The sequence below is a fragment of the Hylobates moloch genome, unplaced genomic scaffold, assembly GCF_009828535.3.
Source record: "Hylobates moloch isolate HMO894 unplaced genomic scaffold, HMol_V3 SCAFFOLD_7, whole genome shotgun sequence".
Lineage (NCBI taxonomy): Eukaryota > Metazoa > Chordata > Mammalia > Primates > Hylobatidae > Hylobates > Hylobates moloch.
This window is the reverse complement of record NW_026652282.1, coordinates 53410130-53425735: the sequence shown is the minus strand read 5'-3', so window position 1 is coordinate 53425735 and position 15606 is coordinate 53410130. Positions and strand designations below refer to the sequence as shown.

At 37.2% G+C, this 15606-nt stretch overlaps 1 pseudogene; it reads left to right on the top strand.

Annotated features, from left to right (window-relative positions):
- The first annotated feature begins 13194 nt into the window (after positions 1-13194).
- Positions 13195-14099, top strand: LOC116811316 (homeobox protein NANOG-like; annotated as a pseudogene).
- The last annotated feature ends 1507 nt before the right edge of the window (positions 14100-15606 follow it).

Genomic DNA, 15606 nt, shown 5'->3' with positions numbered 1-15606 from the left:
CATTGGCTCCTCAGCTTCAGTTTCTCATTCTTGAGCAAAATAGCCTTGGCATCTGCATCTCTCCTGATGGAAGTAATGCTCCTCGTGTCCAGATCCAGCTCCCCCTCACTTTCTCCATTTTCCCACGCGGAGACCTTCAGTTGGCTCCAGCTTCCAGTGCACATGTGGAAGAGCCTTCTTCCAAATATGTATATAATATGTATGTAATTACATATATATTATGTCATATGTAATACAATATATTATATTTATAGGAAGTAATGGAGGAAATGAAGAGCAAAAAAGATTAATACATATAGAAAATAAATAGCGAAATAACAGAACTACACCCTTTCTTACCAATAATTGCTTTCTACGTAAATGGATTTAATTCTCAAATCAAAAAGCAGATATGGCAGAGGGAGGGTTTTTTTTAAGGTTCTATCTATATGCTCACTTTAGATCAAAAAGTTTCCTAAAAGATATATTCATAGTTATTAATGGCCCTATTCCCACTACAAATTTTGAAGTACTCCTAATCCCATAACTTGCCTGTTTTAGCTATGGTAATGGGTGGAAAGAGTAGTTCACCAGTTTTAAAGATCAGACTCTATATCAAAAGCACCTTTGCCCTTAGGAAGAGTGAGTATCAGACTCATCCTGGAGTATATTGGAGTCATCTTATCTATTACTCCAAACCTCTCTTTTTATTTCTGAGCCTTGCTTGGACCTTGGCATTCCATTTGAATTCCTTCTGACTGGAACATTTGTGTTGTATCTGTAACACTGGCACTGAAATAAAGACCACATGGTTAAAGAAATCTTCCCTATATTGTACTTTATGGTGTTGGAGTGAAGCCTTGTAGCTTCCTTGTTCCCATGTCAGAGGAAGTCTTACAGACACCATAGGGTAGGCATAGCCTTTCCTGAGTCTGAGAAATTGGTCTCTTTTAAGACAAATCTCACAAATATCCACATCAAAGACTTGAGCTTTTTAAACTAGTGAGAGTGCCAAGTGCTTTTTAGAAAGGACCCATGTGTTATTAAACTTTGAAATTGAGTTGCTGGAATGAAGTAGGTGTGACTTTCTCTGTGGTACATGATGAATGTACTATGTACGTTCAAGTATTCAGGCACCATGTCTTATATACTGAAGAAGAAAGAAGAAGTGAGGCCCACCTTGCTCTTATAATGTTTGCAATTGTTACTGTATTGAATACAGTATAATGACTACTTTGGCTTCGATTTTAAACCTGGAAACAAATATCCTTTTTTTCCCCTCCATTTCACCAAGCCTTTACTTAAAATCTTCAGTGCCTTGTCAAATATAGCTCTGTATCAGATGCTAGACTATTCCTAACATTTGACAAACTCGAGTTTAACTAAAGGCTCCACAGGGGAAAGTTTCTGGTTTTATTAGTATGTATGAGCAAGATCTGCTAAAACTTACTCCGCTGGGTAAATGGTTGACTGAGTCAATCACAGGATATTATCTCCTCCATAGTTTTCAGTAATGTAAGTGTGGACTAGTGCGTATTTCAGACAACTGCTCTGCCTGTGCAATGAAAAAGAGCCTTTAAGGGTTTCTCTGCAGACTGATTTCATTGGATGGATACTTAATGCTGTGAAACATGATAGGATTAACATAATGTTGGTGGATATCTTGAATAGAATTTGTCTTAACATTCTTCTTTGTTAGATAAAATAAAGCCTGTTTGTATAGAGGCTTTATTTTTCTCTCCTATATTTGTAGCTAACCAGCTCAGGTTTTTTATTTTAATTTGAACTGGGTTGAATCTCTGAAGAAGTCTGTTCAAGACCATGCTGTAAGACAGTGTCAGCTAATGGAGCTGGAAAGGGTCTACTCTACTGACAGAGCATTTTCTTGGATGACCATAGTTTTGAAGTGAAGTTTATGATTATCCAAAGCTTTGGCTAGGAGTAAAATATTATGGCCTTAACACAAAGGTGCTGCGTAGAATATGAATTGATTTCAGAAATTGAACACAAGCACCATACTGAAGCACTAGCAGCCAAATAACTGCCTAGGATACTGATGGTTGTGAAGACTAATTCAAATGATTGGATCTTTGAAAGCTTCAGTGTACCTTAGTTTCTAGGATCAGAATTAGTTTTCCTCTCATTTGGCCTTGCAGCTAAAAGGAGAAATGTTTCAATTTATGTGAATACTTGCACATTTTAATAATTCATTTCCCTAGTATAACCACTCAAGGGGGAGCAAATTTGGATGGATTTACAACTTCAGAGGCATTATGAGGAAAGAGCAATTTCCAAGACTGTTTTGATAACCCTGGGGTGATAAGCAGTGATCTCTCACACGCTTACTTCAACAATTCCATATGCACTTGTACCTCATTATTTCTCTCCTCACGAGTCGATTTTATTCTAGTCTCTGCCCCATCCCAGGGAATCCTAAAGGAGAATTAATTCATCTAAGTAATCTCAAAAAACTGTAGGCAGGGTGCTCTCCCCTAGAAGCTTCACCTACAGTGTTTTGATGCTGTTACCTTGAGGTGCGTTGGACAGTCATGGAATCTTTAGGCTTTGTATAGTGATCATCTGTTAATTTTAAGGCCTTTCTCATTTAAAGAAATATTCCTCAGTGTAACACTTGGGAAGAGATTCTTTCCTCTTGCTAGTTTAAAGATGTGATTTATATACCCCTTGTTTATTGCATTTACATATGAAAATAGACTTTTAAAACTATCCAACACTAATGGTCGATATAACATGATTTCCATTCTTTTTATGTCCTTCTAGAAGAGATTGGAAGTTAGGAAGTACTGCTTTTGAGGTTCAACTTCATTATCTTCTGCATTGAAAAATATTTGGGCCATGAGAACTAGGGGAAATGAATTTGAATGTGTTTTTTTTTCTAGTGAATGTATTTTAACCACAGTGTCCTAAACTGAGAAATCTAGAGAGGAAAAAGTGGGTGTTCACAAACTTTGTGGTTGGGGGAGTGATTTTACACATCTGTATATTCATGACTTTGGGAGTGGAGAGCATCATTGAAGAGAGAATTGCACAGAAAGTCCTGAAGTTGAAAACACTTTTGACCAGCTTTGGCTCGGGAGAGCGGGGCTGCTTGTAGAACTGGAAGCAAATAACTTTTTCAAGCAATATCAGTGAGTGGGTCCCATCGACAGGGTTCCAGGACCTGGAACATTTTAACAGAAGGAATTGGTGAAGCAGCTTACACAGCTGCTTTACAAACTTCCAAGGGGCTGATTCTGCCTTTGAGATGGAGCATTGGAGTTGGTTTTGTTTTGTTTTCCTCAAAGAACCTGTGGTTGTGCTTTGTGTGTTTTGTTTTTGTTTTATATTTGGGGGTCCCAAGGGAAAGAGCTTCTGAACTCTTTCCTTTATGAACTCCCACTGTGTTCCTGTATAGTTCCTTTTCTTTCATAGTGTTGTAAGTTACATTTTCATTTTGTCCCATCACATCTTCTTTACTGTAAAAATATTAAAAACCTGTTTCCAAGTGGGACAGCTAATGAAGCTCTAATTATTACAGACATATTTTTGAGATGTAAAAAAAGTTTTAATTAAATGATAAGTCTTAGAGGTCAGTGAGGAATAAAATGGATGTAAAATGGGATGCATTAGAATTCTGCTGTGTGTATTGTCTTTTGGTTGAAACAAATTATGAACAGTGACTAATAATAAAAAGTCAATACTCAAAAATAATTCAAAAAACTCACTTTAGATCAAAATTTACAAATAAATTGGAAGTAAAATAATACCAAAAGATATTCCATGCAAATAGCAAACCAAAAAAAGAAGAGCTAACGTGGCTGTATTAATATCAGACAAAATAAAGACAGAAATTGTGACAAGAGACAAAGGACATTATATATTGATAAAAGGGCTAATCCATCAAGAAATTAGAAAAAATATAAACATATATGCACCTAACAAGGAGCCCCAAACCTAGGAAGAAAAACTGACAGAATTAAAGGGAAAAAGTAGACAGTTCTAAAATAACATTTGGAGATTTTAATATCCCACTTTCATTAATGGATAGAATAACTAGACAGAAGAAAAATAAAGGTCTTAAGCCACACTAAACCTACTAGACCTAATATCTATGGAACACTACACCCAGCAATAGCAGGATGCCATTGTTTTGCTTATTCTATTGTTCCGTTTTTCTCAGATGCACATTAAACCTTCTCTAAAATATGCCATGTATTGGCCACAAAAAAAAAGCATATATATTCTCTGACAACAATGTAATGAAACTAAAACTCAATAATAAAAGGGAAACTGGAAACCTGACAAACTATTAAACAACATTAAACAAAGAAGAAATTAAAAGTAAAATTAGAAAATACTTTGAGTCAAATGAAAAAGAAAACACAACACAGCAAAACTCATGAGAAGGCTCAGAGGTAAATTTATAGCTGTAAGTGACTATATTACAAAAGAAGAAAGAACTCCAAAATCAATAACCTATCTTTGCACATTAAGAACAAGAAAAAAAAGTAAAATAAAACCAAAGATAGGAGAAGGAAGGAAATTATGAAAATTAGGAGAAAACATATAACAAAAAGGTGAGTAGGAAAGCAATAAAGGGAATCAACACAACCAATAATTATCTGAAAATATCAACAAAATGTATAAAGTTTTAGTTTCACTAAGAAAAAAGGCTCAAATTACTAAAATCAGAAGTTAAAGTGAGAACATTACTACAGAACTTACAGAAATAAAAAGAGCAATGAGATAATACTTATGAACAACTATACACACAAAAAAATAGATAGCCTAAATGAAATGTATAAATTCCTGGAAACATATAAGTTACCAAAACTGACTGAAGAGGAAACAGAAAATCTGAACGAATCTATAGCAAGGGAACAGATTGAGTCAGCAACCAAAACCCTTCCAACAAAGAAAATTCTAGGACCAGATGGCTTCACTGTTGAATCCAACCAAACATTTAAAGAATTCACAACAATCCTTCTCAAACCCTTCCAAACATAAAAGAGGAGGGAATACTTTCTAAAGCATTTCTTGTGGCTAGCATTCCCTGATACCAAAACCAAAGACTCTACAAGGAAGAAAACTATAGCAAAATGAATCCAATTTTAAGATCATATATAATGACCAAATGTAATTTATTCTAGGAATGCAAGTATGATTTACAAAAAGCAACCAGTGAAATATCAAACATTAATAAAATGAAAAAAAAAACTAAAGGATCATCTCAATTGATGCAGAAGAAACACTTTCTAAGATTGAACACCACTTCCTTAAAAATTCAACAAACTAGAAATATAAGGAAACTTCCTCAACATGAAAAAAGACACTTATAAAAAACCCACAACTAACATTTTATTATTATTATTATTATTATTCTACTTTAAGTTCTAGGGTACATGTGTACAATGTGCACGTCTGTTACCTAGGTATACATGTGCCATGTTGGTTTGCTGCATCCATCAACTCGTCAATTACGTTAGGTATTTCTCCTAATGCTATCCCTCCCCCAGCCCCCCACATCCTGACAGGCCCTGGTGTGTGCTGTTCCCCGCCCTGTGTCCAAGTGTTCTCATTGTTCAGTTCCCACCTATGAGTGAGAACATGTGGTGTTTGGTTTTCTATCCTTGTGATAGTTTACTGAGAATGATGGTTTCCAGCTGCATCCATGTCCCTGCAAAGGACATGCACTCATCTTTTTTATGGCTGCATAGTATTCCATGGTGTATATGTGCCACATTTTCTTAATCCAGTCTATCATTGATGGAATTTGGATTGGTTCCAAGTCTTTGCTATTGTGAATAGTGCCACAATAAACATACGTGTGCATGTGTCTTTATAGTAGCATGATTTATAATCCTTTGGGTGTATACCCAGCAATAGGATGGCTGGGTCAAATGGTATTTCTAGTTCTAGATCCTTGAGGAATGGCCACACTGTCTTCCATAATGGTTGAACTAATTTACACTCCCACCAACAGTGTAAAGGCATTCCTATTTCTCCACATTCTCTCCAGCATCTGTTGTCTCCTGACTTTTTCATGATCGCCATTCTGACTGGCGTGAGATGGTATCCCATTGTGGTTTTGATTTGCATTTCTCTGATGACCAGTGATGATGAGCATTTTTTCATGTGCCTGTTGGCTGTGTAAATGTCTTATTTGAGAAGTGTCTGTTCATAACCTTTGCCCACTTTTTGATGGGGTTGTTTTTATTTTTTCTTGCAAATTTGTTTAAGTTTTTGTAGATTCTGGATATTAGCCCTTTGTCAGATGGGTAGAATATAAAAATTTTCTCCCATTCTGTAGATTGCCTGTTCACTCTGATAGTAGTTTCTTTTGCCATGCAGAAGCTCTTTAGTTTAATTAGATCCCATTTGTCTATTTTGGCTTTTGTTGCTGTTGCTTTTTGTGTTTCGGTCATGAAGTCCTTGCCCATGCTTATGTCCTGAATGGTATTGCCTAGGTTTTCTTCTAGGATTTTTATGGTTTTAGGTCTAACATTTAAGTCTTCAATCCATCTTGAATTAATTTTTGTATAAGGTATAAGGAAAGGATCCAGTTTAAGCTTTCTACATGTGGCTAGCCAGTTTTCCCAGCACCATTTATTAAATAGGGAATCCTTTCCCCTTCTTTTGTTTCTTGTTTTTGTCAGGTTTGTCAAAGATCAGATGGTTGTGGATGTGTGGTGTTATTTCTGAGGCCTCTGTTCTGTTCCATTGGTCTATATATCTGTTTTGGTACCAGTACCTTGCTGTTTTGGTTACTATAGACTTGTAGTATACTTTGAAGTCAGGTAGCGTGACGGCTCCAGCTTTGTTCTTTTTGCTTAGGATTGTCTTGGAAATGCAGGCTCTTTTTTGGTTCCATATGAGCTTTAGTTTTTTCCAATTCTGTGAAGAAAGTCATTGGTAGCTTGATGGGGATGGCATTGAATCTATAAATTACCTTGGGCAGTATGGCAATTTTCACGATATTGATTCTTCCTATCCATGAGCATGGGATGTTCTTCAATTTGTTTGTGTCCTCTTTTATTTAGTTGAGCAATGGTTTGCAGTTCTCCTTGAAGGGGTCCTTCACTTCCCTTGTAAGTTAGATTCCTAGGTGTTTTATTCTCTTTGAAGCAATTGTGAATGGGAGTTCACTCATGATTTGGCTCTCTGTCTGTTATCGGTGTATAAGAATGCTTGTGATTTTTGCACATTGATTTTGAATCCTGAGACTTTGCTGAAGTTGCTTATCAGGTTAAGGAGATTTTGGGCTGAGATGATGGGGTTTTCTAGATATACAATCATGTCATCTGCAAACAGGGGCAATTTGACTTCCTCATTTCCTAATTGAATACCCTTTATTTCTTTCTCTTGCCTGATTGCCCTGGCCAGAACTTCCAACACTATGTTCAATAGGAATGGTGAGAGAGGGCATCCCTGTCTTGTGCCAGTTTTCAAAGGGAATGCTTCCAGTTTTTGCCCATTCAGTATGATATTGGCTGTGGGTTTGTCATAAATAGCTCTTATTATTTTGAGATACATCCCATTAATACCTAATTTATTGAGAGTTTTTAGCATGAAGGGCTGTTGAATTTTGTCAAAGGCCCTTTCTGCATCTATTGAGATAATCATGTAGTTTTTGTCGTTGGTTCTGTTTATATGCTGGATTACATTTATTGATTTGCGTATGTTGAACCAGCCTTGCATCCCAGGGGTGAAGCCCACTTGATCATGGTGGATAAACTTTTTGATGTGTTGCTGGATTCGGTTTGCCAGTATTTTGTTGAGGATTTTTGCATCAATGTTCATCAGGGATATTGGTCTAAAATTCTCTTTTTTTGTTATGTCTCTGCCAGACTTTGGTATCAGGATGATGCTGGCCTCATAAAATGAGTTAGGGAGGATTCCCTCTTTTTCTATTGATTGGAATAGTTTCAGAAGGAATTGTACCAGCTCCTCCTTGTACCTCTGGTAGAATTCGGCTGTGAATCCATCTGGTCCTGGACTTTTTTTGGTTGCTAAAGCTATTAATTACTGCCTCAATTTCAGAACCTGTTATTGGTCTATTCAGAGATTCAACTTCTTCCTGGTTTAGTCTTGGCAGGGTGTATTTGTCGAGAAATGTATCCATTTCTTCTAGATTTTCTAGTTTATTTGCGTAGAGGTGTTTATAGTATTCTCTGATGGTAGTTTGTATTTCTGTGGGATCGGTGGTGGTATCCCTTTATCATTTTCTATTGTGTCTATTTGATTCTTCTCTCTTTCCTTTTTTATTAGTCTTGCTAGTGGTCTATCAATTTTGTTGATCTACCTCCTGGATTCATTGATTTTTTGAAGGGATTTTTGTGTTTAGATCTCCATCAATTCTGCTCTGATCTTATTTCTGCTCTTATTTCTTGCCTTCTGCTAGCTTTCAAATTTGTTTGCTCTTGCTTCTCTAGTTCTTTCAATTGTGATGTTAGGGTGTCAATTTTAGATCTTTCCTGCTTTCTCTTGTGGGCATTTATTGCTATAAATTTCCCTCTACACACTGCTTTAAATATGTCCCAGATATTCTGGTACATGCCCACAACTAACATTATACACAATGATGAAAACTGAAACTTTCCCCCCTAAAATCAGAAAAAAGACAAAAATGCTCCCTTTCCCAACTTCCATCAAACACTGTATGTGAAGATTTAGCCTGGGCAATTAGGCAAGGAAAAGAAATAAAATACATCAAAATTGGAAAGGAAGACATAAAACTATGTCTGTTTGCAGATAAAATGATCTTATATATACAAAATCATTTAAACTCCACAAACTTCCTCATTTAATGAATTCAGCCATGTTTCAGGATACACAATCAATACACAAAAATCAGCTGTATATGTATAAACAAGCAATTAACAATCTGAAAAGGAAATTAAGAAAACAATTTCATTTACAATAGAATCAAAAAGAATAAAATACTTAGGAACAAATTTAACCAAGACAATGCAAGATATATACATTGAGAAACTATAAAACATTGCTGAAAATATTATAGATCTAAATAAATAAAAGACGTCTTGTGTTCATGGATTGGAAAACTTCATATTGCTAAGATGCCAATACTACACAAAGTGACCTAGGAATTCAATGTAATCCCAATCAAATTTTCAAAGGCGCTTGTTGCGGAAATGAAAAAGCTGATTCTAAAATTCAGGTAGAATTGCAAGGGACCCTGTATAGCCAAAACAATTTAGAGAAAGAAAAACAAAATTAGAAGACTCACAATTCCCTATTTCAAAACTTACTACAGAGCCACAATAATTAAAATATTGTCATACCAGCATAAGGATGGACATATAGATTAATGGGATAGAGTAGAGATTCCACAAGTAAACACTTACATATGTGGTCCATTTATTTTTTATTTTTATTTATTTATTTATTTTTGAGACAGAGTCTTGCCCTGTCACCCAGGCTGGAGTATGCTGACCTGATTTCAGCTCAATGCAACTTCCACCTCCCAGATTCAAGCTATTCTCCTGCCTCAGCCTCCAGAGCAGCTGAGATTACAGGCACCTGCCACCACACCCAGCTAATTTTTGTATTTTTAGTAGAGATGGGGTTTCACCATGTTGGTCAGACTGGTCTTGAACTCCTGACCTCAGGTGATCCACCTGCCTTGGCCTCCCAAAGTGCTGGTATTACAAGCATGAGCCACTGCTTCCAGCTGGTCCACTGATTTTTAACAAGGATGTCAAAATCCTTCAATATGGAAAAAATATCCAACAAAGAATGCTAGAAAAACTGAATAGCTACATGCAAAAAAAAGTGGACATTCTACCTCACACCATATACAAAAATTAACTCAAAATGAAAGACCTATGTGTAAGAGGGAAAAGTATAAAACTCTTAGAAAAAATATGTAGTGAGACTTCAAGACCTTGGATTTGGCAATGAAGTCTTAGGTATGCACCAAATGCACAAGAAACAAAAAAATAGATAAATTAGACAGTGTCAAAATTAAAAATTTTTGTGCATCAAAGGTCACTACAAAGGAAGTAAAACATCATCCACAGAAAGGGAGAAAATACCTGCAAATCATATGCCTGATAAGGTTCTAGTACCCAGAACTGTTACAACTCAACAACCAAGTGACATTTGACCAAATTAAAACATAAAAAGGATTAGAATAGACATTTTTCCAAAGAAGAAGACATGCAAATGATCAGCCAGCATATGAAAATATTTTCAACATCATTAGCTATTGGGGAAATACAAATCAAAATGACAGCAGGAGACCACTTTATACCCACTAGGGTGGCTATAATTTCTTTAAAATAGAAAAAATCAAGTGTTCGGAATGATATGGAAAGATTGTAGCCCTTGTAATTTTCTGTTGGGAAATTCTACTTTTAAGTATATATCCAAGAAACAAGTATTCAAACTAAAACATGTGCATGATGGCCATGGCACTATTTACAATAGCCAAAAAGTGGAAAGAATGCAAATGTCAACTGAGGAATGGGTGAACAAAATGCAGTATATCCATACAGTGGAATATTACTTGGTCTTAAAAAGAATGAAGCACTGGGCTAGGCGCAGTGGCTCATGCCTGTAATCACAGCACTTTGGGAGGCCGAGGTGGGTGGATCACTACATCAGGAGATCAAGACCACTCTGGCTAACATGGTGAAACCCCATCTCTATTAAAAATACAAAAAAATTAGCCGGTTGTGGTGGCACTCGCCTGTAGTCCCAGGTACTCAGGAGGCTGAGGCAGGAGAATCGCTTGAACCTGGGAGGCAGAGGTTGCAGTGAGCAGAGATTGTGCCACTGCACTCCTGCCTGGGCGACACAGCAAGACTCCTTCTCAAGAAAAAAAAAAAAGAAGGAAGCATTAATACATGCTACAATATGAATGAACTTAAAAAACAATATGTTAAGTGAATGCAGCCAGATGCAAAAGGTCACTAATGTATGATTTCATTGATAAGAAATATCCAGCATAGGTAAATGCAGAGAAACAGAAAGCAGATTAGTGGTTGCTCAGGGCTGGGGGTAAAGGGCAGTGGGCAGTGGCTACTTAATGGTTATGTCATTTACTTTTGTAGGGATAAAAATGTCTGGGAACTAGACAGAAGTTATGGCTATACAACATGGTCAATATACTGTCACTAAAATGTACACTTTAAAATGGTTAATTTTATATTACCTGAATTTTACCTCAATTAGAAAATACATAGAGCTTAATGAAAACAAAATAGAATATATTAAAATATGTGGGATGAGTTAAAATATTGCCGAGAGGAAAAACTACATCATTAAATGTTAATTTAAAAAGGTCTTCTCTTTTTTAAAATGTCTACTGCAAAAATAAAAACTAGTAAAAGAAGAGCAAAGTAAGCCCAAGGTGAACAGAAGGAAGGAATGAACAGAAGGAAGTAATTGGTAAAGACTTTTTTTTTTTTGAGACGGAGTCTTGCTCTGTCACACAGACTGGAATGCACTGGTGCAATTTTGGCTCACTGCCTCCCGGTTCAAGAAATTCTCCTGCCTCAGCCTTCTGATTAGCTGGGATTATAGGCATATGCCACCATGCCTGGCTAATTTTTGTATTTTTAGTAGACACTGGATTTCACCATGTTGGTCAGGCTGGTCTCGAACTCCTGACCTCGGCCTCCCAAAGTGCTGGGATTGCAGTTGTGAGCCACCTTGCCCAGCCCGAAGACCTTTTTAATTAATGAGATTTAATATTAGAAAAAAAAGACAGCTGGGCACAGTAGCACATGACTATAATCCCAGCACTTCAGAAGGCTAAGATGGGCAGATCACTTTAGCCAGAAGAGTTTGAGACCAGCCTAGACAACATGACAAAAACCTATCTCTACAAAAAATATAAAAATTAGCCTGGCATGGTGATGTGTGCCTGTAGTCCCAGTTACCTGGGAGGTTGAGGATCACTTGAGCCCAGGAGATCGAGGCTGCAATGAACCATGATAGCACCCCTGCACTGCAGCCTAGGCAACAGAGTGAGGTCTTGAAAAAAAAAAAAGAAAAGAAAAAGAAAAATTAATGAAACAAAGAGCTTGTTCTCTAGGAGAAAAAAAATAACAAAATTGATAAACCTCTAGCAAAATTGACAAAGATTAAGACGGAGACAATATATCCAAATATTAGGAATAAAGTAGAGAGTATCTTTATAGAAACTGCAAGTATTAAAAAGATAATAAGGAATACTATTTTAAAAGTTACACTGAAAATTTTGACAAGAAAAAGGACCAATTTCTTAAAAATCTCAAACTTCCAAAACTCAGTGAAGATGAAATGTGCAATCTGGATGTTTCTATAACTATTAACAAAATTGAAATATTTATTTAAAAGCTCCTGAATGAAAAATATATAGGATCAGATGGTTTCACTACAGAATTCTTACAAACATTTAAAGTAGAATTAACACTGATTTTACACAAACTCTTCCAGAAAATAGAAAACACTACTCAATTCATCTTATAAAGCTAGTATTACTTTAAAACAAAAATCAGTCAAAGACAGTGCAAACCAAGAAAAGTATAGACCAGCATCTTATAAACTTAGATGTGGAGATCTTCATTTGAATTTAAGTAAATCTAATCCAACAGTCTATGTCTTAGTTCATTCAGGCTGCTATAACAAAGTACTATAAACTAGGTAGTTTATAAATAATACAAATTTATTTTTCATAGCTCTAGACACTGGGAAGTCCAACATCAAGTCACCAGTAGATTCATTGTCTAGCAATGGCCTGTTTTCTGACTGAAAGATGGCACATGATTGAAGAAGATAGCTGGCTCCCTGGGGTCTTTTATGAGGGCACTATTCCCAATAATGAGGGTTTTGCCTTCATGATCTAATCACCTTCCAAAATTCCCCACCTCTTAATGGCCTCAACTTAGTGACTAGATTTCAACATATGAATGTTGGAGGGACACATTCAGACCATAGCAGTCTATAAAAAAAAATAATACAACATAAAAGCGTTAAGAGTTAGTCTATGTCTGCAGAGTTCTTTCAATATTTAAAAAGCAGTTTTGCTGGACTGAGCTGGTTGCCTCCTGCTATTGTGGAGGTGACTCACTTCATCCCAACTTCTTGATACTTTTGCTTCTGGAGATCATATTTCTCTAAGATCTTCCAGAAAAAAAGTCTTAAAGCCACCTTAGCCTTTTTTCCAGTCCAGCTCTTAAATTTTTCCTCCTCTTCCCCAGTAATAACATGAATGTGGATCCAGCTTGTCCACAAAGCCTGCCTTGCTCTGAAGCATCCGACTGTAAAGACTTTTCACCTGCACCTGTAATTTGTGAGCCTGAAGAAAACTCCATCCTTGCAAATGTCTTCTGAGATGCCTCACACAGAGACTGTCTCTCCTCTTCCTCCCTCCACAGATCTGCTTATTCAGGACAGCCCTGATTCTTCCACCAGTCCCAAAGGCAAGCAACCCACTTCTGCAGAGAAGAGTGACACAAAAAATGAAAACAAGGTCCCAGTAAAGAAACAGAAGACCAGAACTGTGTTCTCTTCCAACCAGCTGTGTGTACTCAATGATAGATTGCAGAGACAGAAATACTTCAGCCTCCAGCAGATGCAAGAACTTTCCAACATCCTGAACCTCAGCTACAAAGGTGAAGACCTGGTTCCAGAACCAGAGGATGAAATCTAAGAGGTGGCAGAAAAACAACTGGCCAAAGAATAGCAATGGTGTGACTCGGAAGGCCTCAGCACCTACCTACCCCAGCCTCTACCCTTCCTACCACGAGGGATGCCTGGTGAACATGACTGGAAACCTTCCAATGTGGAGCAACCAAACCTAGAGCAATTCAGCCTGAAGCAACCACACCCAGAACATCCAGTCCTGCAGCAACCACTCCTGGAACACTCAGACCTGGTGCACCCAGTCCTGGAACAATCAGGCCTGAAACAGTTCCTTCTATAACTGTGGAGAGGAACTTCTGGAGTCCTGCATGCAGTTCCAGCCAAATTCTCCTGACTTGGAGGTTGCCTTGGAAACTGCTGGGGAAAGCCATAATGTAGTACAGCAGATCACTAGGTATTTTAGTACTCCACAAGCCATAGATTTATTCCTAAAGTACTCCACAAACATGCAACCTTAAGATGTGTGAAGATGAGTGAAGTTGCTATTACTCAATTTCAGTCTGGGCACTGGCTGAATCCTTCCTCTCCCCTCCCCTTCCTCATAGGATTTTTGTTGTTTGGAAACCATGTGTTCTGGTTTCCATTATGCCTATCCAGTCAATTTGATGGAGGGTGGGGTATGCTTGGAGCCTACTCAGAGAGGTTTCTTTCTTTTTTCATATTAGATCTTCCTGGAGAAAAGACATTTTAATAACCTTGGCTGCTAAGGACAACATGATAGAAGCTGTCTCTGGCTATAGATAAGTAGATCTAATACTAGTTTGGATATCTTTAGGGTTTAGAATCTAACCTCAAGAATAAGAAACAAAAGTACAAATTGGTGTGATGAAGGTATATTCCTATTGTTTGGGATTGGGCTTTACTTTTTAAAAAAAAAAAAACTCTGTTGAGGCCAGGTGTGGTGGCTCATGCCTGTAATCCCAGCACTTTGAGAGGCCAAGTCAGGCAGATCACCTCAAGTTAGGAGTTCAATACCAGTCTCGCCAACATGATGAAACCCCATCTCTACTAAAATACAAAAATTAGCCTGGCGTGGTCTCAGGCGCCTGTAATCCCAGCTACTCGGGAGGCTGAGGCAGGAGAATCACTTGACCCCAGGAGGTGGAGGTTGCAGTGAGCCGAGATAGAGCCATAGCAATCCAGCCTGGGTGACAGAGCCAGACTCTGCCTCAAAAAAATAAATAAAATAAAATAAAATAAAATAAAAACTCTATGGAGGTGAAGGGTGAAGGATTGAGGTGGAGTGAAGAGTTAGCTGTAACATACTTCATTGATTTCCTCAGCCCTTTATGGCTCTGTTTCACTATACCCCCTATTTTGTTGGTTATGCTAATATTTGTGGAAAGAGGTCTTGTATTTGCTGCGTTATAATGACATCAGTACTACTTTGGCTGGTTTAAGTACAAATGAATAAAACAACCATTTTTCCTTTAAAAATATTTAAAAAGTAACACATGTAATATCAATGGGCTAAAGAAGAAAAATTGTATGATCATATTAATTGATAGAGAAATAACATTAAACAAAACTCAATAACCATTAATAATAAAAACTCTCAGCAAACTAGGAATACAGGGAAATCTGATACAGAGTGTCTACATTATACGTACAGTTGACATGATATTTAATAATTAAAGACTGAATACTTTCCCATGAAATTGGGAACAAATCAAGAATGTTCACTCCTTGTAATCCCAGAACTTTGGGAGGCTGAGGTAGGCAGATCATAAGGTCAGGAGTTTGAGAACAGCCTGACCAACATGGTGAAACCCCATCTCTACTAAAAATACAAAAATTACCCGGGTGTAGTGGTGGGTGCCTGTAGTCCCAGCTACTCGGGAGGCTAAGGCAGGAGAATCCTTGAACCCGGGAGGCAGAGGTTGAAGTGAGCCGAGATCGCACTGCTGCACCCCAGCCTGGGCAACAGAGCGAGACACTGTCTTAAAATATATCTATATATATATATATATATAT